The 27684-nt window shown below is 45.7% G+C and overlaps 1 protein-coding gene across 4 annotated transcripts in view; it reads left to right on the top strand.

Moving 5' to 3' along the window:
- The first annotated feature begins 23835 nt into the window (after positions 1 to 23835).
- Positions 23836 to 27684, top strand: part of GABRE (gamma-aminobutyric acid type A receptor subunit epsilon) — a 70234-nt gene continuing 66385 nt past the window's right edge. For all 4 annotated transcript variants that reach the window (XM_067548442.1, XM_067548437.1, XM_067548444.1 and 1 more), the window contains exons 1-2: positions 23836 to 23872; positions 25594 to 25672. The gene's annotated coding sequence lies outside the window, so the exon portion shown is untranslated. The remainder of the gene's footprint in view (positions 23873 to 25593; positions 25673 to 27684) is intronic.

The raw sequence follows: 27684 nt of genomic DNA, 5'->3' as shown, positions 1-27684 counted from the left end.
TGTATTTTTCAACCTTTGTTGGAAACCTAATCCGCCTGGTTTTAATTGGTGGGGTTTAGAGTTCTGTGATTTTTTTTTTTTTTTTTTTTTTTGCAGCTTTTAGCGTTCTTTTGATAAGTTAAAGCAAGGGGAAATGTTAAGCAAACAAATAAAACACAACCAACTTCGGAAGAAGGATTTGAAATGGGAACTGAGTGGATGAGAACGATTCTTCCAACACAAGTGTTAATCTCCCGCTATAACCCACCAGACGGGACTCTATGGTCTCTTCACTGAATTAGTTCATCCCTCCACTCTGCTCTACCCACTCTCTCAAACTCCAACTGACACAAATCAATAAAAATTCATATTTTAACAAATTCTGAGCAATTATTTTCTTCAAGCAGATTGTGCTGGATTCCAAAGGGGGACCTGATGTTTTAGGGAATGGTAAGCAGGGAGGTGGTTCTCTGAGTCTGACAGATACATCTGCCAGATGAAATAAATAGTCCCACTGACAAGAGTGTAGTAAATACACTACCCATTTAAAAAGAACCATTCCATGGAAAATAAAATATCTTGAAACCATTGAAGGATTTTTTTTAACAGGCCCTGTAGGGGATAATGTAAAAATCACAGGCACGACTACAGTAAATACCCTAGTTCAGCTACAAGCTACGGGCTCAGTGCAGAAATCTCCAGGTGAAATTCAATGGACTGCGCTATGCAAGAGGTCAGATTAGATATTCATAATGGTCCCTTCTGGCCTTAAAAATGTATCAAATCCAATCTATTTCTTGCTAGACAGTTCCAGAACTGAAGAAAGAGAGGGCAGAATTATATTGCTCCAAACCCAGCACTGCGTAGAAGGTTGACTACACTGGAGAATATTAACTGGCTCAATAGCTGGGAAAAGGCTATCGATTGCTTTCCAAGCTAAGGGTGATATCCTTAGTCTGCCTCAAACACAGTTCTTGTTGAAGTGTAGCAACCTATAAATCTTTCATAACAAAGCATTATTTCTACCAAACTAAAGTCTTTCGGGCATGAATAAAATTATTATAGTTAAAATATTTAAAAGTCTTTAGATAGATAGATTAGGTTAGATGAAATCACCCACCCCAGAGATTCTGTCCCTCACATCGTGTACTTTTCCCTCCGCATGCAGCTAGTGATAAATGGAACACGGGTTTGCATTAAGAGAATATTGTTTTCAGTAAGTGAAAGATTTCAATACAACACATTATGGAAATTGCAGTATAACTAGCAATTGTTCTAAAAAAGTTTTGTTTTGGAGTGGGGGGGCAATATTATTTAGGAAAAAAATTAGTGTGCAAAATCATTTTAACCTTCTCTGCTGTGAAAGTTCTTTGGGGAGAAGAGTGAAACGCCATTTTCCCTCCCTCTCTCCCTTCCTCTCTTCCTGGATTTCCCTGAATGCCATCTGGATGCTGCACCAGGAACTTACCGGCAGGACAATATCTCCAAACATACTGCAACCTTGAATGAAAAAGTTATGCATTGGAATTTGCAGTATTCAGCGCAATCCTCTCTCTTGCTCCAAGATTCAGATGACAGGAGAATAAGGGCCTCTCCATCTCACAGATGCTGTGGCAGATGGATAGTAACCGTGGGCTTTGGACTTGCAGCCTCGTTATGTTATTCCTGAAGAAGGAGTGTGGAAGGAAGGAAGGAAGAAAGAAAAGTTACTCACAACATTGTGACTTAGGCTGCTGGAAGCTGAAGTCCTTACTCATTTGTTACTCGGGCTATGCCTTCACTGATGGCGGCAAATTCGCCGCCGTCAGATCAATTTCTCTGGATCGACTGAGCGGTCAGTGAAGACCCGCTCAGTTGATCCAGAAATCGACATATTATGACACCTTCTCAAGTGGCGTAGCGCTGCATCAACGGGAACACGGTTCCCGTCGCTGCAGTGCAGTGAAGACGGCATGCAGAACAGAAACACAGAAGTCGATGGGAGTTACACACATTTTTTGCGTAGTTTGCGTAACTCCAGTAGACTGCTGCCGAATCTCCGAGGTAAGTGTAGACAAGCCCCTAGTCTTTACTTAGTCAAAACTCCACTGGGTTGGGCTTAGATTGAAAAGATCTTTCTGAGGCTGAAGGCAAAAATACAGTGATGAAAAATGGTTCTCTACATTGTTGCTTATTTGTTTGAATTTGGGGAAGAGGGAATAAAGAGGGACAGATGATAAATGGATTGTCCTCAAAAGTGAAGCACTAATGAAAATAAGTAGAGTCAGGAGAATCCAGTAGGAGAAGGCATAGCAGGATCAAATGTTTATTGCACTGGTCGAGCTGGTGCTTAGATACTGGCTTATTAGAAACAATAGATGATGTTATTATTTATTTGTGTCATAGGAATGCCTAGAGACAGGCAAGACCGAGGCCTGAAATACTGTGCATTGGCCCTTTAAGGCCAGAGAGACAAATCAGGAATTCTGGAGCAGAGGAGGACCTACCAAATGCAGAGGCAGATGCTGGAAACAGGAAATGGTTCCAGGCTAATAGTGTCTGAGGATAAACCCCAGCCTCCTATTTCTTTAAGTATTCAGAAGGAACCTGGTAGTGTAGAGTGGGACACAGCTCCCATCTCTCCCAGAGTCCCAGCCAATCAGGACAAACTCTGGGAAAGAGGGCAGCATATAAATCTGCCTCTTCCCTCATAGGAGGGAGCCATTAGCAGGAGAAGGACTGCTTGCCTGCCTGCTAACCCTCCTCCTGCCCAGGGGAGAAAGGACTATTGATGTGGTTTGACCTGACCTCCAAGTGGTGGAGAAAGGCTGGACAACTGTGAGGAAAGGCCTTTTGTTATGAAGGTTTTGTTTTTGTTTTGTGTTCTGTTTGTTTTGTTTTGTTTTTTTAAGATTTTACTGCTAGTTTGGGTGGGACCAGGTGAAGGCAATTTATAGGAGCCTGGTGGGAGAAGCCAGCTGAAGGGCTACAGTCTACCACAATGCCCCATTGTGTAGTGAGCTGATGTTGCTCCAAAGAGTTTAAAGTACAACTAATCAAGTAGACAAAAGGTAGGAGAAAGGAACAGAGAGAGAGAAACTTTAAATTGGAACAGCTGGTATGTTGCAATTTAAAACTTACTTATGTTGGCCTGATTTATTAAGTGGGTGGGGCAAAGTGAGTAGCAGGAAAGGAACTGAGTACAATGAATGTTCTCCGAAGATCTGGGGGTATTGGTGACTGAGTCTGTTGTGCTGGCAGAGCTAAATGTAAAAGCTACTCTTGTACCTTTTGGAAGATGCTGGGTATCTCTCAGGAGATGTAGATTGTTGCCTGCACAATGCTCGATTCTAATCAGTATCAGCCCCCTTGCTTTCATAAGTACCAAAAAAATGCACTCAGCTCATCACAGGTAGTACCCACAAGAATGCACTGGGCTCTGGGATATTGTTTACTACAATGTAAAAGAAGATTGCATCTGAACTGATCAGCGCAGCATTCTCAATGCTTCCATCGTGACCAGCATTTCTAGTTGCAGACTGTATAAATTGTCAATTGTGTTTAAAAAAAAAAATCAGACCCTGATTATAATCAGCATTGCTGAGCCTGCTGTTGCTGATAGCCAGGCTGCAAAAGTGACCTGGTGTGTGTCACTGACGGTGCAGGTAAGTCAGCCTCTCAGTTTCCATCTCTTCTCTGATGGATGGACTGCTTTTAAAGGGACACAGCAGGTGGGTTTTTGTAATTGACTGGAGTCTGATGAAGCCCACTTTAAATAATTGCTATGGAACTTATTTTTTAAAAAATTCTTCCTAATTTCATGGTTGGCAGGTTGTGGTCTTCAGTGAAACCCAATGGGGAACTTCATGCTTTTGAACAAGAAACAAATATTGTTCATTTAAACTTGAGGTGTTAAGAAAAACGTATATGACCTTCCCCCCGCACACACACACTTTTACAGTCAGCTAAACTTAAGGAGGTAAATGCTCCCCTTGTAAATCCTTAGACTAAGAAGCAGGACAGCTTCTCCTCCTACAAAGCATAGATTCTCTGACTGCCCCGGATCTCAGTGCTTTACATCTCTATGTAGAGAAACATGTTATCCTTTCCATTCTTCGTGGCAGGAAGTGGGCAGAAAGACAAGTGCTAGGACATAGGTGCTGCAGGAATTTAGCAATATGCTACAGTGAGCTGCTATGATTAGGCCCCTTGACACCACTCAAGCAGTGTAAAATGGCCTGAGTGTAGGCAGAAATGATCCCCTAAGAATCTCTCCTGTTCAGAGAACCTACCTGCTAAGTGTAGAATAGGCAGATGGACCTGCTCCCAGGCCCAGCGGAGGGAATGGCTTACAGCATGCCAAAGATGTGGCTGGATTGCATTGCACTATGTCTATTCTCTGCTTTCCAGGGCTCATCAGAAACTTACATTGGGGCCCGGTTAGACCACTACATGGCTGTAGGATATGGGGAATGCAAAGACTTAAAGCTGCCTTTATTATCTACACACACCCTGGTCCCTACCATAAGAACAGGAATGGAGTAAACAAGAATCTGACTCAATGTCTTCCCTGTGTAGTACAGAGGGGGCTGTGGGAGTTCAAGGCACAGAGCGCTCCCCTCCCAGTGTGGGCCAGGTCAATCCAGGTCCGTTTTGGTAACGACCAGAATTCTTTTCTCATCTGATAGTGTGTGATGGCCCATGCCTGACACAAGCTGCTGCCTCAGTCCCTTTCCTAGCAGTCTTTGCACAGAGGATTGAATAGGCCTAGAGTCTGAACATTCTCCTCGCAGCCTTAACTGCTCTCATCTAATCAGGAGTCAAACTGATGGGACAGTGTTGGAAGCTGCCCTCAGTCACGCCCTGCCTGTTCTATGGATGGAGAGCTGATATCCTCAGGAATGTCTAGGCAGCATGAAAGAAAGAAAGGAATTTGCTCATAAACAGATACACAAGCACAGGACTTGCTGGGCATGATCAGATTTCCTGTCCATCCACTCTGGTCTGTAGCATTGTCGATACCTGATGTTTCATGGGAAAATGAAGCATTCCTTCGTCTGAGGAATAAATGGATCCAAGAACAAACCCCTTTTATCATGACCAGAATTCTCCCAACCAGATGAAGCTGTTTATTTGTTAATTTGGGGTGATAGATGGCAAAGAAGCACTATATAGATTATAAGTGTCACTGACATCTCTCTAATCACAGGTAGCATTCTGAATTCACACTGCCGGAGGTGGTCACTGCTAAAGGCAGATACTGGCCTTGATGGACCAATCATCTGAACAGCTATCTCAAACCCTCCGTTCCTATCACTGGTCTGATCTGAAAGCTGGTACTGCACCAAGCATGATGCAATTGGCAACAGTCTGGTACCTTTTCGGTTAAGGGGAAGATCTACTCTCTGTAAAAGCTCCTGTTTTTGCAAAAGGTTCCCCAGTGCCTAATAAATTTAATCCCCCTCTTCTCCTCTCCACAACAGCTTGGCGCTATTCTTGTGCAACCCTCAGATGGTTTGGATCAGATTAAAGGGTTTGAAACAAAATTCCACCTGGGAGCCCATTGCTGCCAGGGCTTCCAGGTTTCCAGGTCTATGGCAAGGATCCTGGAAATCCAGGGGTCCTTGTCCCCAGGGCAGTTTGCATATTTGGGCCACCCTGGAACCACAATCCCTGGAAGACCCTAGAGTCCTGGCTATGAGGCAGTCTGTCAGGCAGATTGCCAAGGAGCTGGTAGGTGAAGTTTCAAAACCTGCCTGGCTTCCATCAGACTCCTCTAAATTGGCAAGTTCCTGCAAAAAGTTTTGAATTTGAGTCGGCATTTTCCAGTGTCCAAACAGCTCTGCCATTGACTTCATGAAAAATAAACCAAGGTACGTTATCTGAGCATCTGACCCATTGTGTATGTTTGTCTCTGCTCAGGGACTATGTCATGATGTGGGGTGCAATACATAAAATCTGCCCTAATGCTCTTTGATCCAACACAGACTCCACAAAGAGCAGAACTAGAAAGTGAGATTTCAAGACATGCCAAAACAAAGCTGCATACTTTGTATGTTACCATCTACTAGAACATGTTGGGAGTCATGTCTACAAACTTTAGGTCCATTAAAGTGTGTACAATGGCACGCTTAATTTGCACTCGGCTTGTGCACACAAATTGGGCAAGTGGACTAATTAGGCGAGCCCAAATTTTATAAGTTAGACCCATTCTCTTCTTATATCTCTGAAGAAGTTTAGAGTTTGTTTTTATTTAATGGCCTTGTATATTTTATATAGGTTAACAATAATTTTTTCATGACATTTTACTTCCTTTGCTAATTTTAGAGCGTAATTGTTGGCCTGCATCGGTGAGCTTTTTGTAGTTCTGTTTATGGAGATGGTTTGCGCAGTTTGGTCGAGGCACAGCTAATAGTGACATCATTTGAAAACAAATAACTAATTCCACTGGTTGGTGAGTGGGCTTTGTTGTCATGGTAACATTCTTGGCATTGAGGCTCACAGAAAGAGGACAGGTAAGTGTTTTGAAATTGCCTTTGCTTGACACATTTCAGCATGGTTTCAAAAGCCTGGGACGTCTAAGAACAATTTCAGCAAATGAAATTTCAAATGTCCCACTGAAATACTTTATGTGCTAAATTGCTTCCTTGCCTGAAGGAGCTGGAATGAAATTTGGTTGGAGAGAGTGCTTTTCATAGTCAAGGTATCCTAAAACATTTTACAAAGCAAACTGAGTTAAATACATACACACACACTCTGCCTTGTAGATTAGAACTGGGTTCCCCAACTAAGGAGATGCTACCCATTCCAGCAGCACTATCCCATGTCATGTCAAAGAGAATATCTGTCAGCTTGCTAAAAAGCTGACTTAAAAAGCCTTCCTCTACCCCCTCCTAAGGAACCAATTAATGAACCATAAACTAGCATGGAGAAAAGGCAAGTCAGCTGAAGAGCCCAAGAACTGTCCTTGCATATGAATATGCATCTTTCTAATTGGCTTCAGCATATCAAAGGAAGTAGGACCTGATGGTATCACAGCTGCCATCTGTGATTCCATCTGAATGCTGCCTCCAAAACACACTGGACTGTGCACAAATCCAGATATAGAGCCACATTTGTGTACATTGGTCCATTAGAGATGGACTTCTAAAGTTAGGTGCCTAAATACAAATCCAGGCAACTAAGTGGCCTGATGCTGAATGTACATAGCTCCTGTGAGAATCCGGACTAGGTATCATGCAGTCCAGAATGAGGAATATAAGGCCTCTCTGGATTGGAGTCTGACTTGGAATCATAAGGACAGGTTCAGGCCTTACGGATTCACAAGTGAGCATTCCCCACCCTGAGATGAAAAATCACTGGGGTATGTACAGAACTGAGATTCACAGTTTGGATCTAACTCTAGTTTGGATGCAAAAACCAGACAAAACTCTGCAGTTTCAACTAAATTTCAGTTTGAACCCAGACCCCAAAATGAAATTCAGTCCCGGCCCCAAGGGGAGGCTCTTACAAACTCCTGCAGAATAATGCAGAGTTCCACACTCCTTCAAGAACTGGATGCTGCAAATGCTTTAATCAATGGGACTAATGAAGTCAATGGGAGGCAATGTTGCCTTGGGGATAGAAAACTGGAATGGAATTGAGAACCGGGTGACCTTGGGCAAGTGATTTCAGCTTTCTACACCTCAGTTTTCCCATCTGTAAAATGGGGATAACGATATTAAGATCTTTGAGATCTACTGCTGAAAATGCTACAGCTGAAATGCTACAGCTGAAAAGAGCTGGGTCTGATTATTATTCACGGTGCGTGAAGTTAAGTATATGTTTAAGTCTTTGTAGGAGCAAAATCCTAGCATTCAACCTTTTGGGCTGATGCCTTCCTACGTTTTTCTGCTTCTTCTTTTTGCCTCAGTTGGGGGATGAGTTTTTGGAAGTTAAAGAGGCGCCTCTCACTTCCCCATATAAAGAAATCTTCATTTTTCTTAAAGGTACTTAAAAAACTAATCCTATTTCAGCTCAGCTGCAACTGGCATTTGTGAGGGTGGGGGAGAGAATAACAAAGGGAGACCCAGCTGAGCCAGTAAAAATAAACCGACCAGGTGGCGATTTGTTGAACCCTGTAATCAGACAGCCCCATGAAACTGGGACACCAAACAGAGAGCAATTAACATAGTGCCTGAGGAAACAGAGCCTTGGGCTACTGAAGAGAAAGACATGGGGAATGTATGGCAATGCAGCCTGGTCGCCTTGCAGTTGAAGCTGGACAGGGAGAGCTGGAACTCCACTTGTACGCAGAAGACACGCAGTAGGGGAGCGGGGTGATATATACACAGCTATAGCTCAGTAGGTTGCAGGAAGACCCCTGTAAGCCTTGAAGGCTCAATAATCAGAGTGGATATTTTTTAAGGATTAAAATTGGACAGAAGGGACGTACCTGCCGTAAGTGACCAAACCAAAAGAGTTTAGATATATTCTGAAGCCAATTCTGGGTGCCTAATTTTGGGCTCCTAAGTCGATATTTAGCACCTAAATGGAAGCTTAGAAAAGAGACAGCTAAGAGGGGCTTATGATAGAGGTCTATAAAATCATGACTGTTGTGGAGAAAGTGAATAAGGAAGTGTTATTTACCCCTTCATGTAATGCAAGAACCAGGGGTCACCCAATGAAATCAATAGGCAGCAGGCTTAAAACAAACATAAGGAAGAACTTCTTCACACACAAAAAAACCCGCACCATTAACCTGTGGAACTCATTGCCAGGGGACATTGTGAGAGCAAAAGTTAACTGGATTCAATAAAGAAGTGTATAAGTTCATGGAGGATAGGTCCATCAATGGCTGTTAGCCAAGATGGTGAGGGATGCAACCACATTGCTCTTTTGTGTCCCTAAACTTCTATCTGCTAGAAGCTGGGATTGGACAATGGGGGATGGATTCATTTCCTCCAAAGCAGCTGGCACTAGCCATTGTCAGAAGACAGCCTACTGGGCTAGATGGACCATTGGTCTGACCCAGCATGGCCGTTCTTATGTTCTGAAGCTTTCAGTCAAGATTTATCCCAACTGGGTGCTAAATATTAATTCTTCTGACCACATTTAGGGTTCTATATAAACTGCTGAACATACAGCACCCCACTGAAGTCAAGGGGAGCTGGTGGGTACTCAGCACCTTTGAAAACCAGGCCATGTGGTAAGATGGCTGAGGATGGCCTTTGCAAAACTGCTCAGCTTTGGCCAAACTCCCATGGGAGCTGGGGTTGCTGGAATTCCCATGGAAGCCATTCAAGTGGGAGCAGAGTCAGGCCTAATTCCTGGCATGGGGGAAGGAGAGACTTTCTCACAAGTCAGGAGTTCCTCTGCAGCTACTCGGGCTAACACGGCCAGGTTGCTACTCTATTTCCCTTTATTTTGCAATATTCTGAGGTAAATTTTCAGACTCACGTAAATGAGAGTCCGGGGGGCAAGGACTGGAGGCAGGAATAGACAGGTGCTGGGCAAGATTCCTCTGCGCAGCTTTAACACTGGGCCACAGTCCAGACTCACAGCCACCTTGCTGTTCTGGTACTGGCTGCTAAAGAACTGGCCACCAGCTCAGAGAGCGAACCTCCATCCTCATGAGCAACACCTCAGCTATCCTGATCCTAGACCGCACTGCACCACTTGTGGGTGGGGGATGCACCTCAGTCTTGAACTGAAGCTCTTCCTCTTCCACTCCTGGTACTCTTCTGACCAGAGACGGCCAGATCATGCCCAACAATGTAATGGTTTTACTGATGTGGGTAAGTATTTGTTCAGAGCACCGAGCTTGTTTTATTAGCGATCAAGACAGATCTTCTGGGCCAAGACCTGGGTTTAGATGCAATCTGAGGCTCTTGCTGTGCCTGAAGCACACTGTTAAAGCTACACATTGCTCCATGTATACACAGCACATTTTTTACACATAGCCGAATTAAATACAAAGAACTTGTCTAATGCAAGGTGCAGATTGTGAAATCAAGGACTCAAATGTCTAATGCAAGGTACACCCCCCCCCCCCCCCACACACACACACACTGTTAGCCCGCCTATATGGCACATGAGTCAGATCGTCTATTTTTGGTTTTCCTTGTTAAATGTTGTAGCTGGTCAAAAGGTTAAAAAGCAAAAAACCAAAATCTCTGATGCATGAATATTTGACAAATAAAAGCACCCGAATCTCAATGACACCTACAGCATTCTGTGATGTAAATAAGGGAAAGAACCATGGGAGGCTCTATAGTTCTTGTTGTTTTAAGGGGTTTGGTGTGCTTGCAGACTTGCCAAAGCCAGGCAGGCTGACTCTGCTGGATGGGCTAGAGTCATTCAGAAATTGGGTATGATGGCCATGAGGCGTGCACATTAACTGCTTGCAGCTACTCAGGTGATTTCCATTGTGGGCTAGCAGTCTGGCAGAACACATCCAGAATCACCCTCTAAGGGAGAAACCAATGGGAAGTCAAGGGGAGGAGTTTATAAATAAGGGGAGTGGGAGACAGAATGAAGAAGGAGGATTCAGGACCCAGTGGTGGAGCAGCGGCACAGGAACCAGAAGGGTTTTCTGTAAAGATTGTGTTCTAGGAACCTTGCCAGTGTATTGAATTTAGACTGCAAGGTCCCTCACCTCGCTGGAGAAAAAGATTGCTAGAATTGCCGCAGGCTGTGCAAACTGCAGACTGACATTGCAGAGACTCAACAGGAGTTGAAATGAGATTGTGGGACTACCACTTGTTTCCCAGACTTTGAGAAGGTGGTTTGCCCTACAGAGGGATTGGACACCATTCCACAGTGACTCAGAAGGGAAAATCTTTCCCCGAGAAGAGCCCTAGGGAAGTGGGTTTGTGGATGTGTAATTATATTTTGCATTTGAACTGTGAGGATAACTAGTAGTAAAACCCTCTGAAAGTGATGTCTTCAAAGAGTTAACTGATAATATTTAGGATTTATAGAGATGTGTGTAGAGATTATTCAGAATAATATATGCATGTACATTGTGATAGGTTGAACTCCTTGATTCTATTTAGCTCAACAAAAAGAAGGTTAAGGGCTGACTTGATCACAATCTATACCTACATCAGGTACCTATACCAATCAGGTACCTACATGGGGAACAAATATTTGATAATGGGCTTTTCAATCTAGCAAACATAGATATAACAAAATCAATGGCTGGAAGTTGAAGCTAGACAAATTTAGATTGAAGTAAGGAGTAAAGTTTTAACAGTGATGATAATGAACCATTGGAACAATTTACCAAGGGTTATGATGGATTTTCTAGCACTAGCAATTTTTAACTCAAGATTGGCTGTTTTTCTGAAAGAGCTGGTCATTCAAGCAAATTAATTCCAGGAAGTCCTATGGCCTGTACTAGACAGGTGATCTGACTTGACAGTCACTGTGCTCCTTCTGGCTTTATAATCTATGAATCTATCTACCAAAGTCCTGAGAAAATTAAATTCTGGACTGTATGTAAGGGCGTTGTAAGCAGAGCAGGTCAGTCACACCCAGGAGCTCAGGGAGGGAAGGCTGGCTGCCCTGCAGCTACAGGAAGGCAGCACCCTGGACAGAGCAGTGACTGACTGCTGGGGCTCTGCGTGAGCCGGAGGCCCTGATACAAGGGCAGAAGAGGTACCAGGCTGTGGGGAAGTGGCCCAGGGAAGACTTTTAAGGAGTTGGGGGAAGAGACGGTGCAAGGTTGCTGCACACAGGATCCTTGGGCCGGGGCCCTTCCGTCTTCCCCAGACCGCCAGTGGAGTGGTGGTGGACTGCGGTAGCCACTGAAGTAAGTGGCAGAGCCAGGACTATCGAACCCCCAGAAGGGGGGGAACACAGGTTGTGGCTTGGCTGGAGGGCCAAGTCCAGAAGAAGACGTGGCAGGTCCTGACGGCAGCAAGAAGGATGACCGGTGAACCCTGAGGAAATGTGACAGAGCACACTCGTGGACATGGGCATCTGCTCGAGCTATTCCCCAGATCACCAGCAGGAGGCACCAGTCCAGCAGTGAGTGCTGCCAGTCCATCACAGGGCCCATAGTATTTCCCTCGAGCAAGAGGAAAGGCAAAATGAGTTGGAGTTAACCACTTCACTGGCGGCCAAGTACTTGACCCTGCACATTGTGATGGCAACATAGTTTTATTCTAGCTTCCTCTTTATTATAGCATCTAGAGACCCCACTTGAAATTGGGGCCACATTGTGGTAAGTACTGTCTGTGCATAGTAAGAGACAGTCCTGGCCCCCGAAAGCTTACGGTCTATATAGACCATGGGTAGGAGAGGAAACATAGGCACAGAGAGAAGTGATTTGTCTAAGGTCCCACAGTGAGTCAGTGGCAGAGCTAGAACTCTGTCCCAGGCTCCTGATTCCTAGCGCAGGGCGCTATCCACTAGACAAAGCTGCCTTTCACCTCCAGTTAGTGTAACAACAATTATTATTGACACTTCCACCACTAATTTGAGGAGGGGGATATCAGAGAAGTCCTGGATTTGAATTCACCTTCTTCTGGCAAACCAAATGTGCCTGGAAACATCATGCAAACTTGTGGAGGCAGGTAAGATGCTTGGGAACAAAGGTAGAAGTAAATGCTATACAATACAAAAGACACCCAATAAAATCTGCAAAGAGAAAATTCCCTGGACAAAAGATTGGCTTTGCCACAATTCAGTTAATTCGTGCAATTGCAATAGTGCTCTTCCTTTCTGTTTCTCTGTTTTCTAGCCCCAAATATTTTTGTGGTTTGAGCCAGTTTGGGGGTTGAAAATCAGAGTTTCAGGGAGGATTGGTTGGTTGGTGAGTTTTTTTTTTTTTTTTTTTTTTGCGCTGTGCCTTCCTGGTTCAAAGGGAAAGAATCCTTGCCATTCGGAGTCTGCTTTACGTTATCCTCACATTGCTTTATTTCGTTCGTACCTTAATGTGTAACAAACACTGAATTATGGCAGAAGATTAATGAAGGCTCTAAAAATCTATTATAAAATTAAGCCCAACGATACAGCATGGGGGAGGGATGATAGGGCTACGTATATCCGATCCTTGACTGATTTGGGATGAATGGCAGGCAAAGAACCTCCATAAAGGAAGGCTATGGGAGAAGCAGGAACCATTTGTTTCTGCTGCAGACGAAGGTGTGATTGTAGCACAGGTAAGCGTACTCACGCTAGCTTTAATGTAGCTTGTGTGGGTAACTATGGTGGTGTAAATATAGTGGCATTGGCTAGCTGCCTGCTGGGAACCCTGGATACATTCTCAGGTTGCTAGACACTGTGGCTCCGTTTACACTACTTTAGCTAGATTAAAGCTAGCATGTGTATGCCTAGCCCTGCTTCAATCATATCTTCAGGGTGCATCTGCATTTCAGGTGAGGCAAGTCTACATGGCAGCTGGGAGGTGTGATTCCCAGTGGGGTAGACATACATACATTAGCTGTACTCAAGCGAGCATACTACAAATGGGAGTATGAATACGGCGGCCTGGGCTAGCTGCCTCCCTACAATCACGCCCCTGCCCCTGGCTCTATGCTCGGACCGCAAGCCTGGCAGCTCTGGCCATATGGCTGTCTTTAGCATTCCTGAGCTAGGAATCACGTCCCTCACATGCAGTGTAGAGCCACCCTTAGAGAAAGAAAGGCAGAGAAAAGAGAAGGGAACGTGTAGGGTGCCAGAGATCATGCTTTCAATACAGAAAGTGATACCTGCTGGAGACAAGAAGGAATTTCCATGCAAACACAGGTTATGAGGTCTGACCTATTACCCACTGGAGTCTCATTGATTGAAGTGTTTTGAATGAGACCCACAGGTGAGATCACTGCCCAGGTAGCTAGTCTCATTATGGGGTATGAGCGTGTGTGTTGCACTGCCCTGTAGCCACTCCTGGAGGCAGGGCGGCCCATTTCTTTTGATAGAGTATTGCAAACCCTAGGCTGCAAGGGGTTATTGAAAACAACCTTCAGGCTGACAGGTGGCTTCAGGGGCTGGAAAAGTGGAAAGAAGCTAGTGGATCTGGAAAATAAGGCAATGACAGACCCCCTCATAGATTATGAAGGATTTCATAACCAGAATGCTTTAAATGGACTATGAAAGGGAGCCCCTGCATACAGTATCTAGAAAATCTCTAACCCGACAAGGGCAAAAAGCAACCTCCACTCTGAACTATAACAAGCACCAGCATTGTGTGCAGTGTTTTCAGCCACAGATCACTTAATACAGGAGATTAGTATTTTACCCCCATTTTACAGATAGGAAAATTGAGGCACGAAGAAGGGAAGTGACTTGCCCGAGGTCTCCCAGCAGGGCAGTGTCAGGGCCCAAGAGCACATGTCTCCTCAACTGCAGTCTGTCACACTGCTTCCGTTAACAGTAGGAAGATCTGACTTAATTTGTTCAGAACTTCCATACTGTGCTAATGGGCATTATAGAAATAATTAAGGAAAATAAATACCTGAAAGATGCCAGTGTTCCTGGAAAGGAGGAAAACCCCAGCAATATGGCCACTGTGCCTGATAGAGATTAGAGGAGGAGGCTAGAATCTTCAAAGGGGAGCTAGAAAGTGACTGACATAATTGCACTACTTTTATTTTAGCTTGGAATGGACACAGTAGGAGACAGAAACGTATATAGCTCCCTCTTCTGTATTATTCTTCCGAGAGCACAGCCCTTGATGCCTGGACCAGGACTTGGAGGAGAGATTTTATTCCCCTGAAATCAGACTTTGCAGCAGAAGTAGAAATTGTAATTCATTTCCCAGCAAAACAGGGAGCAGTAATGGAGGATAAGAAAAGAAAGGACATTCTTTTGAGACCTGAATGCACGCAGTGTTTTTTTGAGAGAAGGAAAAAAGAAATACCCAAATAGAATCTTGGTTTCACTCGCAGACACAAACGTGATATTTGTTGATCTAATTGTTCCTGGTATCTGGCACTGTGACATTTTCAATTATTCTCCTGACCTGGCGCTGGTTATTTTTGAATGTTTGGTACACAAACTACTCTGCAATCAATCCTGACAAAAAGGACCCTAACAAAAAAAAATTACCATGTCCTTCAAATGTAATAGAAATTTTAACTCCCCCATCAGAATTCCTAGTGTTATGTGCGTAGCTGCCCTTTATCCAAACACGGGGCAAATCAGCTATTGCAAATCAGTGTAGCTCTATTGACGTCAATGATTTCCACCAGCAGAGAATCTGGCCCACTGTGTATATAGCTGAGATGTTTCATTTACCCTTCACTGACAGTAACTGGAAGAAATGTAGTATTTGGGCTGGCTAACTCCTCCGCTAGTGCCAGTCGGCGTAGTTCCATGAAATTCATGGAGCCATGCCAATTTAACTCGCTGAGGAGCTGCCTGTTTGTTTATATTTGTAAACAGACACAGCCAGCTGCTTATCTGTTGTAACGTGGCATAGCTCCCTTCAAGTCAATACAGCTATGATTATTCCCACCAGCTGGGGATCTGGCCCACAGTACGTAGACATGAAGGGCAAGAATCTGACCTCAGCTTTGCTGGAGTAAATCTAAAGTAAATCTATTAACTCTGTATTTGGATGGGTGTAATGGAGATCTGAATCTGTCCTGAAAAATTGACATTAAAGGTGACATTGAACCAGAACCTCAGCTCAACCCCTGCAATAGCAGCCTGGATTTCAAGGGAGTGGGGCTCATGTTTGAATCCCTGAAATGAAAACCACGCCAGAAGGGACCTGTTTTCTACTTCTGGGTCTGATGAAGCCCAGGATGGACAAAGGCTTGCAGGAGAATTGAACTCTCGAGATACCTGTCCTTCCCAGCCATGCTTCCAAGAGGCCCACAGACCCTACTCCATGTGCCACCAGCAGCAGAAAGAAGAGAATGATGTCTCAAACCATCTCCTCTCATCTCTGTGCTCGGCTGCTAGTCTGTAAGCTACTCAGGGCAAGGATTGTTTGTGTCTTGTACAGCACAGAGCACATCTTCAGTGTATAGCAAATAATGTATTGTAATCCTCACCATCTTGGATTAAAATCTAATGAGCAGTTTGGTGCTGTCAAATCTGAACTCAGAACCTAGTCCTGATTCCTCCAAGCCCTAGTCTAAATCTCATTCAGAACTGAACAACAGCTTCCTAGCAACTATCTAACACTATCTATACAGGATGATATGGAGCAGGAGAAAGGTTTTATTGAGAAGTGAGTTACTCAGGGGTAGTAAAGAGAGATGGTTGTTAACAGTGGATAGGTATGTATGGGAACAGCACAGTAAAATGGTCAAAAGAAATGTGTTTAATCACACAAATATCATGGCCACACATTTGTAATGGGTGACTAGATAGATAACAGTAGAGCTGGCTGGAAAATGGGAAAACAATTTCACAGAGAAAAAACTTTGATTTTTTTTTTCATTTTTGAATATTTTGTTTATCAGAACCCAAGCTTTCAGTAAGAAAATGCAGTTTTCAGTCAATGAAAAATTTCTGCAATGATTTAAAAAATAGTTTCAGTAAAAAATTTGGTTAAATATGGAAATTGACATTTTTTGAAAAGATGTCTTTTTTTGACCATGGTAAAAAACTTTGTGAAAAATCTACACCAGCCCTAGACCGATAAATATTGTTCTGTTGGAAGGTGTTAATAGATGCCAACATGTGGGTCTTTGAACTATAAAGAATCACAGACCTCATTGAAGCTGATGTGCATTCTAACTGCCCTTCTTTCAAGCTAAATGGAAGGAGCAATTAAGCCCCTTTATGGAGTAAGGTAGCTAGAGACAGAAGATGCTATCGCCCAAGGCAATTAGGCCAACAGTGAAGCAGGGCTAAACTATGTGGTCTGAGGCATTTCTTTGGGACTGATTGAAAATGCATGTGCTAGGGAATTGCTTGGCAAGCTGTGTGTGAGAGAGGCAGAAAGCCAGCAGACAGAGAAAGCAGTGGTGAGTGAGGCCCAAGAGGTTGCAGAATGATGGCATTACTTGATGCACAGGATTATGGAAAGGAAGGCTGGGAAACTGTGAGCAAAAAAGCTCCCTGCTGTTTGTTCCTACTGTGTTCAGGGAAACAGGATTCTCTGCATGTTCTTTGTAAATAAACAGGATTGCACCAAAGAACATGACTCATATCATCATTTCTTCTCCTGATGGAAACAACCAGAAAAGGCTCCCAATATTAGCTAACCACTCAGGTCAACATTTCCATGGTAAGAGGGAGAGGATGGATGGATGGAAAGATAGTAGAACCAAGCCATTGAAGGCAATGGAATTTTTTTGCATTTTGTGATGGGAGGACAGGACATCTAAACTATAAGAAGCACAAAGATGGGGGTCAGCTGAGGGAGTGGATGAAAAATCTGACTACTTTTGAAATGAAAAGGGAAAAATGGTAAAGAAAGAAATGTTGCTTTCCAGGTTCAGAGATGCTATTAACTCTAATGGAGAGTAACTATGAAAACACTTAAAATCCCTTTAATGGATCTAAAGGGAATAATTTTGAGTAAGCCCCTTACCTCCAGCCATAACATTCTGTTGTTGGAAGAGGCAACATGCTGAACTGCAATCAAATTAACAGATTTTTGCACTGCTCAGCCTGGAGCAGGGGTCGGTGAGAGATCCATTACCGGACCGAAATTGATGAGAGACGGCCAGCGCTGGCCATGCAACCCAGGCCTTAATGAAAGGACTTGCACTTGTACATGGAAGAGTTGGCACTGCTGAGGCACAAATTGATCACCTCAGTGTAACACAGCCGCTCTGCAAATTGCAAGACAATGGGATGCTGGCTTGCTGCCAGGCTGGGGTGGCATTTAAAGGGGCAGCAGGGGACAAGGGGCTTCAGAATGTTTCAGTTAACTAAAGGCAACAGTGTGGGAGTAAAAATTCTTACCAACGAACAGGCATTCCACAGTGATAGCAAGGCACAAGGAATGCAGGAGCCTGCAAGAGCTAGTCCTCACCTTTGGAGAACAGAGGGAGCCTAGTGTGTTGTTAGGTGTTCTAACAATCCTTCGTTTCTCCCACCTGTTACCTGTCTTGTCTATGTTGATTATAAATTCTTTGAGGGCAGGGACTGTTTTATGTGTTTGTCCTGCACCTAGCACAATGATGCTATGATCTTAGTTAGGGCTCTGGATGCTATTGTATTACTAATAATAAATTCATCATCATCATTAATAGAAAGTTCTTCCTACTGCAAGGCACAGGGACCTGCCTTCTCGCTCTAGCAGTGCAAATCCAGTCTAGGTCCGGACAGCTGGTCAGAGTGAAGTACCTATAATGGGTCCACATCAAGTTCCTGGGTGACAGACAAGGTGTGAATATTGCAAAATAACGATTGCAGATAGCACTGGTGGGCCCCCTTGTTGGAAGTTGAAGCAGAGAGATCAAAGGGTGTATGAGCCTCAAAAGTGAACTGTTCTACACTCTCCCTCTAGAAATATCCACAAGCATGGGTGCAAATAAAGCCCAAAAATATTTTGATGGTCATATGAAAACCTGTTTCTTTTGTCCATGTGATTTTGTTGTTGTTTATTCACAAAACCCATTTACAGAAAATGAAGATCTCACTAACAGTTGTACAAATCTGTATCTGTGCAAAGCTGCATGCTGGAAGTGTTCACTCGGCCATCTTCAAATTCCTCTGATTTTCCTCCTCCTTGTAATGAAAGCTTTAGGGTATGTCTTCACTCACGGTCGATTCTTCGAAATCAATTAAGCGGCAGTGGAGACCCGCTCGATCGATCCGGAAGTCGATGGCGTTAATCCACCCCCACAAAAAGATTAACGCTGTGTCGACGGGAGAGTGTTTCCCATCAGCTCAGCGCAGTGGGGATGCCATGCTATTTAGAATTTAGGAAGTCGATGGGAGATATGCAAGCTACTCTATGCAGCTTGCGTATATCCCGTCAACTGCTGCCAAGTTTCTCTGCGAGTGTAGACCCAGGCCTCTGTCATCTGGTCAGGGAGCAGAAACAATACCCTGTGACTTAGGTGACCAACCCAATAGTATCACAAATCATAAATTGTCAAAGATGTGGCTGAAATGAAGAATTTGGGACTGATTAGAGATGCCCTAGATAATTTATTTGATGGATGATGCTATAATTTTAAAAAATTGGAAATATAAAGACAGAGGATTTCAGCGTGAAATCTATTGAGGCAGCATTTTTTACAAGTACTCAAAGTCACTTTCAAAAAGCTTAGACCTTAAAAATTGCATTTGTTTTGATGGCATTTTTCTTTTTGTTTGGTTATTATGCTTAATGTCTTCCTAGACGCTTAAAAAACCACATTTTCCCTATCATGTATTTCTTTTTCTCTCTGCTACATAAGAAATTCTGCCCCTCCTGTTACTTTCAGGAAACTTGTCAATTTACATTTGGCCCCAAAGTGTTTCTTTGACTTTTTATTTTTTTTTTTTTTAAATCCAAGATTCCACAAGTTTAAAAATACTAATCAGTTCAAAGAGTTGCAGCACTGTACTGGTGGATTAAAACCTGCCGAGGAAACTGAGTGGGATCTGACTATCAACAAAAGGGAAACTAATTCATCTCATTTCATTGTTGTAGCTGAGACAAATGTAAAAAGTGCTTGTAATTAGTGACAACTCCATTAGATTTTGAAATTTCTTTCCATACTAATCAGCTGTATTTTTATTTCTAAGGTAGGTAAGGAAGCTTGGATAAATATTTCAAAATAACAGTGGGCTCCTAAAGCACTTAGGTGCTTTTGAAAAGTTGACCTATTTTTTTTTTAAAGTATGTTTCACCTGACAGTGTTCCTTCAAAAATGCCAACCGGAATCTCCATCCTGCTCCCATTGAAGCCTATGGCAAAACTCCCCTTGGTGCAGGATTCAGCTCCAATATGCCAAGAGATTGTTTTACTTCTTGGAACTACAGCATCCCTGGTTGTAGTCCAATTTATACACCGGCTGAATAGGTAGCTACTGTTCTCCTCGCTCTGGAGAGTCGCAGGTCCATGTAGACTAACGTCCCGGCTTGTTCAGTGCTCCTGGGCAAAGACCACAACTGCCATGCAGCAAGGCACCAGCTAGTAGGCTCAGCTTCCAGGGAATGTCACATGGGACAAGCTAATGGAGCCCCATGCACAGGATGAAACTCTATGGAACTGGTATTGCATGATGATTCCAGCCCACAGGGGTGTCTCTTTGGGACAGGGTAGATGAAGGAGGAGAGGGGTGCTTTGTGTGGGGTCATCCTAAGCAAGTAGACAGCCAGAAGGGAGAAGAGGCAATAGAATACAGGACACGATTTGGGGGATCACAGAGGGCAAGGCGTTGCTCTAGTGGAAGGTTACATAGGGCCTGGTCCAGAGAGGTGTAACTGGTATCAGCGAAAGCTGCAAGTGTTAGATGCCCTTCGCTGACAAGACTGGAAGGGACCTCCTGAGTCATCTAATCCAATCCCCCGCTGTTACTCATAGACTCACAGACTATAAGGTCAGAAGAGACCATTATGATCATCTAGTCTGACCTCCTGCACAACACCAGCCACAGAACCCCGTAATAGACCCCTAACCTAAGACTGAGTTACTGAAGTCCTCAAATAATGATTTAAAAACTTCAAGGTACAGAGAATTCACCAGCAAGTGACATGTGCCCAATGATGCAGAGGAAGGCAAAAAAAAAAAAACCCCAGGGCCTCTGTCAATCTGCCTTGGAGGGAATTCCTTCTCGATCCCAGATATGGCGATCAGGTAAACCCTGAGCATGTGGGCAAGGCTCACCAGCCAGACACCTGGGAAAGAATTCTCTGTAGTTACCCAGAACCCTCCCATCTAACATCCCATCACAGGCCACTGGGCATATTTACCGCTAGTAGTCAAAGATCAGTTAATTGCCAAATTAGACTGTCTATCATACCATCCCCTCCATAAACTTATCAAGCTTAGTCTTGAAGTCAACTAGGTTTCTTGCCCCCACTGCTCCACTTGGAAGGCTGTTCCAGAACGTCACTCCTCTGATGGTTAGAAACCTGCGTCTAATTTCAAGTCTAAACTTCCTGATGGCCAGTTTATATCCACTAGTTCTTGTGTCCACATTGGTGCTGAACTTAAATAGATCCTCTCCCTCCCTGGTATTTATCCCTCTGATGTATTTGTAAAGAGCAATCATATCTCCCCTCAGCCTTCTTTTGGTTAGGCTACACAAGCCAAGCTCTTTCAGTCTCCTCTCATAAGGCAGGTTTTCCATTCCTTGGATCATCCTAGTGCCCATCTCTGTACCTGTTCCAGTTTAAATTCATCTTTCTTAAACATGGCAGCCCTGTCATATAATCCCATTCAAAACTTTTCGTAACCTGTAGTAGGAAGTCCTATAATCTCTCTGTGGACCTGCCTCGCTCACAAATGCACAGCTAGTGAACGCTGTATGGCCCTCTGTACCTATGCACTGCCAAGCAACCACCTGTGAAAGGGGACGCTAGTGCAGTATCTCACGAGCAAGTCACACAGCTGTGACAGGGCTTTAGCACACCTTGTACGATGGGTGTGTCCACAGCAGTGGCATACAGAAGGGAAGTAGGAGGCTGGGTGCTGTGGAGGGGTGTGAGGCCACCCCGGCCAGACTGGAGCAGTAGGTAAGTGTGGGGAGGGGCACGCCGCGCCAGGCCAGCCCTTCATGATAGGAGGGGAGCAGGGGAAGCAGGAGGCACTGGGGGGCATCCCTTAGCGCCCCCTTCCCTGCGCACCATGAAGGGCTGGCCCAGCCCCCCTCCCCAGGTGTGGGGGGGAGAGGGCGCCCCATGGCACCGTGCGTAGCTGGAGCAGCAGGTAAATGCGAGGGGGGGGTCGCTGCCCGACTCTTCTTGGTAGGGAGGCAGGGGGCTCAGGAGGCTCTGAGGGGTGCCCCCCAGTGCCCCCTCATGCATTGTGAAAGGCCACCCCCACCAGACTGGGAGGAGAGGCTGCCCCGTCCGAGCCAGCACCGGGCTGCAGTGAGAGGGGCAGTCACTGCACGCCGGGTAAGTGCGGGGAGCTAAGCCTGCATTTGTGCCCCCCAAGCCGCCGCCCCCTCCCCTGTAGAAACAAACTCCCCTCCCCGGGACCTCTCCTGCCCTGTGTGAGAGGCGTGAGGCCTGGGGAGGGGGCCCAAATGTAGGCTTGGTCCCCGGGCGCCAGAGCCTCAGTTCGTCACTGGCCCACACTGCAATCAGAGGTGTGACATTGATCTAGCTACCCCATGTAACAATAGCAGTGAAGCCCTGGTAGCACGGGCTTCCCCTGGAGTGTGTTTACAAGGTCTCGGGTGGGTTTGTGCAGCCTGTGTTGCTGTGGCTTCGCTGCTTGTTATTGGAGCTAGTTAGATGAAAGCGAGCGCAGGTATGGCTCCCGATGCTACAGTGGCACTGCTTATTGCAGTGTAGATAGATCCCTGATGTCTCCAGTTCTGGGCATTGCTTGTTTTGTGGAATTGTAGGGACTTGGGTCGCTGACATTCCCCCTACTAGCTGGAGGGTCCCTCGGCCGTGCCCAATGCCCACTGGGTACCGACAGGACGTTAACACTGGCTATCAATTATGGTTTTATTTCATGGTGGCAGAGGGAAGTGATTTAAATAAAAAAGAATGCAGTTTATATTTAGAATCCGGAGGATATTTCTGCATCAGATTATGATGGATTTAAGTAGGTCAGACTGGAGACCTAAGATACTCGAGTCGCCTTCAAAGGCATCCATCCGTTACTTAGTATTCCAGTCACTTTCCTCACACTCCGCCTTCCATTTGCAGCCACGTCTCTCTGTCTTCTTTGTATGAAGTTGTCTCTTGCCAGACTTCCTAACACTTACTCCTTTCTTTTTCTTTGTCCTGGTTCCTCCTTCCCCAATGCTTGGAATTCCTTTTGGGGGAAGGGGATCGGGAGGCAGACGAAGGACGCTTTTGCTTTATCTAACACATGTTGCTGGCTTTCTGATTGGTCAGTGTGCTTTCTGGGAAGGAGATGTTGGCTCTCTGTTTTCTGTGTATCGCATCTTTAAATGAGGAGGCATTTTCCTGCTTCCCATAAAGGTGAAGCTGGGAAACAGCTATCAGTTTCTGTTTCAGTTCCAGTTCAGATGTAGAATGTTACAGAGTGAATCATGTTCACTTTGCTCTCTCATGGAGACATTACATTCATTCTTTCTTTGCTAGTTTTCCTGAATCTTAAATGAAGACTATTTAGACTTTAAAAATGTGTTTGGCTCTTTGCTTATGGGAAGTGCAGCAGCCCAGTTCTCTCCTTCTGTTTTCTGCAAGTCCAAGTTACTACCTGACCCTAAGATTTCTTCCCAACCCCCTCCTTTCCCTCATCAGCCCAAATCCTCTGCTGTGCCCTGTGTGGCTTTCTCCTCTCCATGTGCACGCTGGGCATGGTTGGGCATGGTATCATTTTAACCAGATTAAACTGTAATAGTAGACACTAATAATAAATGCTTTGGATTTACATAGGAGCGATCCTCCCAAATCTCAAACCTCATTCCAAACAAACACCAAGTGAGGCAGGTAAGAGCTGTGAGGATCCTACATGCCAATGAAATGCACTCATGATGTTTTTAATTACTAGGGAAGACTTAAGTCACCTTTTCTCAGATATGTACAAACTACAGAAAATTCAGGAGATTGACTTTGAGGCAACAAACCCAAGAACTTGATCCCACAGACATCTAACTGCTCTGACCCCAATCTAGAACAGTTAAGCATGTTTTAAGTAGTTCCATTGATTTCAGTGGGATTGATTAGGCATGTACTTAAGTACTTTATTGGGTCAAAGTGGGATTGCTCAGCACCCACCTGAATGGCCTTTCTCAAGGGACTGTGGCACATCTCCTCCAGTCTTGGCTCCAGCTGGCACAGTTTCAGCTATGTTTACTTGAGCTTTTTGAACCTCCGAGCTGGTTCTGTTTTGGTTTAGTTTGAGTTCTGAGTGAAAACTGGAGTTCTCATCCAGGTCAGTATGCTCCAGCACCACCAATGTTTATTTTCTTACCTGTTGATCGATTGGGGTTGTTCCCCCCTCCCCTGCCCTGATTATTATGGTTTTCAGCCTGTCAGGGGGATTTTTCTGACCCAAGGCCTCTGTAGATCTGCTCACAAGAGAACTTAGATCCCTGTCTTTGAAAGTTATGGCAGGTGCTATCTTGCTATTTACATGTGATGATTCAGGACATTTGCATCTCTTTGTCCCTCTTTGGCACCTCACCATTACCTGGAAGGGGAAGGCAGAGTTCTCTTGAACTGTTTTGTTTTCAGCTCTATCTGTGTGTGTGTGTCTGTGATACGGGATGGAGAGCTGCACGGAGTACAGAGAGTTGCACTGGTGTAATTTGGCTCGTTTAATTGTTGGTTTGGGGTTTTTTTTAAGTGATTTTTACTGCTGTTGGGTGGCACTAGTCTGACATCCTGGAGAATGAAGTCCTCTGTCCACAGAATTGTTACCAGGTTGGCAATGGCAGGACAAGAGTCCCCACAGTTCTCTGCCACTGCACCTAAACTCTACACCTGGAGGCACCACACCTAGGGGGTCCAGAGGGATTCAGGCTGCCTACTTAGAGCTGAGCAGGAGAAAATCTTCCCATTCTGCATCAGGTCAAACCTGAGACCTTTCAAAGTTTTTCATGATAATCCAGAGGGAGCCAGCAGCATAGCCAATAGCCCAGTGCCCAGGGTGCTTACCTGGGATGTGGGAAACCCAGCTTCAGGTCTCTGCTCTGCCTGATTCAGAGTAGGGCCCTGAATCCTAAGTGAGTGCCCTGATCCACAGGCTACTGGCTATTCTGGAGGGGCGAGGAGACCTTGGTTTTGATCAGAAATTCCATCCTGGACTTGAGAAAGATTTTGGGGAAAGCCATACATTCCCTGGGAAAGTGTCGTGTCATCAGCAGTTCCCAGCCAGCTGGGACGCCCTGCATGGCGTCTGACCGTGAGCATGCAAGTGATGTGTAAGTTAGATGTGACATACGGGGCGATGTGGTGTGGTGGGGAAACTGATCCGTGCATGGCAGAGTGGATGGCGTGAGTGGCCATGGAGTGTGTGAGGGGAACTCCTGGAGGCGCACGCCAGGTTGGTTGATTGACAGCCCACGTGTCTATCTCGAGGCAGGTCAGCCCAGGAACTCGGAGAGGAGGGAAGCACAAACCTGCTGATGTCAGCTGCCCTCCCCCTCTTCACACTCGCCCGCGGGGGCGGACAGCCTCTGTCAGTATGTGGGTACCCAGCAGCCTCAGCTTGCTCCAAGTGGCAGCTGTCACCGCTGAATGAGATGGGAATCAGAGCAAACATGTAATATGGGCAGGCAGGTCCACTCGCCTGTGCTCCAAAACCTACGCGTTGTCAGAGGCCGTTAACGTTACTGGCGTCGCTGTCCTAGTGCTGCCATTGGCGAAGGGGAACTCGGTGCATGGAGAGAGCCGAGACCCAACTCTACCTTGAAGTCTCCGCATGTCTGTGCTAATCTGACCGCAAAGTGCCACTGAAAAAGCAGGGTCCAGCATAAACCTGAGCCATGTCCTTGCACCCAACTGTCTTCCTGTCCACCCTTGCTTTCCCGGGGCCAGGTGGGCTCCATTGCATGGCAGAAGGGAAGGGGAGACAGAATCAGGGGGAGGGACGGGCAGAGGCAAAGGGTAACTAATATGACAGCCACCTCCTTCCCTTGTGCACAAATGCAGCTCCATGTACCGTGCTCTGGCCAGCCCGGGGGATGCATCATTGAGCAGCCATTCTACGTGGCACGGTCCACTATCAGAGGTGAGCAGCCAGCAATGTGATACTTGTTTACCCCTGAGAAGGAGCAAGTCTCCTCCCACAGCCTTTCTCCACCAAGGAGAGGGCATGAGAGTGCAGCAGGCAGGGTCCAGCCAAGAAGGTCCATGCTGCCACAGGAGCAGTTGGGGCATGGAGCCTTGAACCTTGAGTGCAGGTGACCTGAGGTTTTTTGGGGCGGCAAACACCACAGTTCTTTGGCCAGTATGCCTTCCACATGCCAGAACCCCTGCCTGGCCAGCAGCCCTTCAGCACTCTCTTTTGGGGGATGACAGGGTAGATAGGAGGAGAAAGAGATCAACCTCTGACTGTCCTTTCCTCTTCAGTATAGGTGAACACTTCTGTTCTCTCTCATACAGGCTCGAATCCTTTTCTCTGTTTCAGGCATCTGAGCTCTCTTTTGTTCTTTACCTCTCCCGGTCCCTTGCATCTTTCTGTGTCGTTCTTGCCCTGCAGGGGCCTGGTCTCCTGCCTTGGGCTACCCATTACTCCTGCTGAAGTCATGGGGGATTTACTCATATATTGGGGAGGAGGGGGATGAGGCCCTTATCTGGCGAGGGACAAGCACACGGGTGTCGGAAGTGCCTGGAATCCAGCAGGGTTCAAGGAGGGGGCGGAGTGTCTTGCTGGGGGGACTCATCACCACCAAACCGATGACAAGATGCCATGCTGTGTTCCTCCTGCACAACCGTCCCCTAGATTCCCCACTTTTTCTCCCCCAAAGGAATGGCGGCAGCTCCTTACCCATGGCTCTTCAGACAGTGTGCCAGGGCCAGAAGCCCCCGCCCCCACACAGCTGGGCCAATGCCAGTGTCTAATGCCATTGTTGCTGGAGGCTTTCCCAGGGCATTGCAGTGTATTCCTTCCCCATGGAGACTCCTTCCAGCCCCTCTAAAAGCCCGGAGAATTTCTGCTCCATTTCCCCACACTCCCCATTTAGTGCAAACATCCTTTTTGCCAGGAAGGGTGGGCACAAGTCACCTGGGAGGAGCCACCAGAGAGTGACATGGGGGGTTCCTTCTGCTTTCTAGGGACCAAGCACCTTGTCTACAGGTCTCTCAGGCTCTGCTAGTCTAGGGATAAGGGACCCCAGTTGGAATCTGGACTGGAATCATGCATGTGGCAGCTTTCCTTACAACGCCACGCCAGCTCTCACGTGTGCTTGGATTTTCAGAAGAGCCTGAGAGAATTAGGTGCCCTGGGTGCCTAATTCCATGAAGCACCTTTGAAAATCTCTATGTCTTCTTCCCCTTCCCAGCAAGTGACTGAAAGAGGCAAATAACATGAGGATCTATTTGTCAGTCTCCTTATTACTCGTTCAGTTCTGCCGGGCTCAGGCCCTGATATATGGAACCTTTGAAGATTATTCCCCTTCAGCCTCCTCTTGAGTCTTTTTCATTTCACCTCCTTAAACATATCTGCCCGATTTCCCTGAGACTTAATAGTGACGAACAAGATTAAGATTAGAGTTTAGTGAGTATTAGAAGCCCTCTCGTTCCTGGCAATGGCAATTGCCAGGTCTGGGCAACGCTGTCTCTGTTTCATTCAAGCTGGGGGGAGTGGTAAATACCCTGGAAGGTAGGGATAGGATACAGAAGGACCTAAACAAACTGGAGGATTGGGCCAAAAGAAATCTAATGAGGTTCAACAAAGAAAAGTGCAGAGTCTCCATTTAGGAAGGAAGAATCCCATACACAGCTATAGACTGGGGACTGACGAGCTAGGCAGCAGTTCTGCAGAAAAGGACCTGGGGGTAACAGTGGATAAAAAGCTGGATATGAGTCAGCGGTGTGCCCTGGTTTAGTTTAGTCTGCAAAAGAGAAGAATGAGGGGGGATTTGATAGCAGCCTTTAACTACCTGAAAGGGGGTTCCAGGGAGGATGGGGCTAGGCTGTTCTCAGTGGTGGCAGATGACAGAACAAGGAGCAACTGTCTCAAGTTGCAGGGGGGGAGGTCTAGGTTGGACATTAAGAAAAAGTTTTTCACTAGGAGGGTGG

This window comes from Emydura macquarii, unplaced genomic scaffold (assembly GCF_026122565.2).
Source record: "Emydura macquarii macquarii isolate MOO-44397 ecotype Brisbane River unplaced genomic scaffold, CSIRO-AGI_Emac_v2 contig_1253, whole genome shotgun sequence".
NCBI lineage: Eukaryota > Metazoa > Chordata > Testudines > Chelidae > Emydura > Emydura macquarii.
This window is presented reverse-complemented; position numbering and strand designations above follow the sequence as displayed.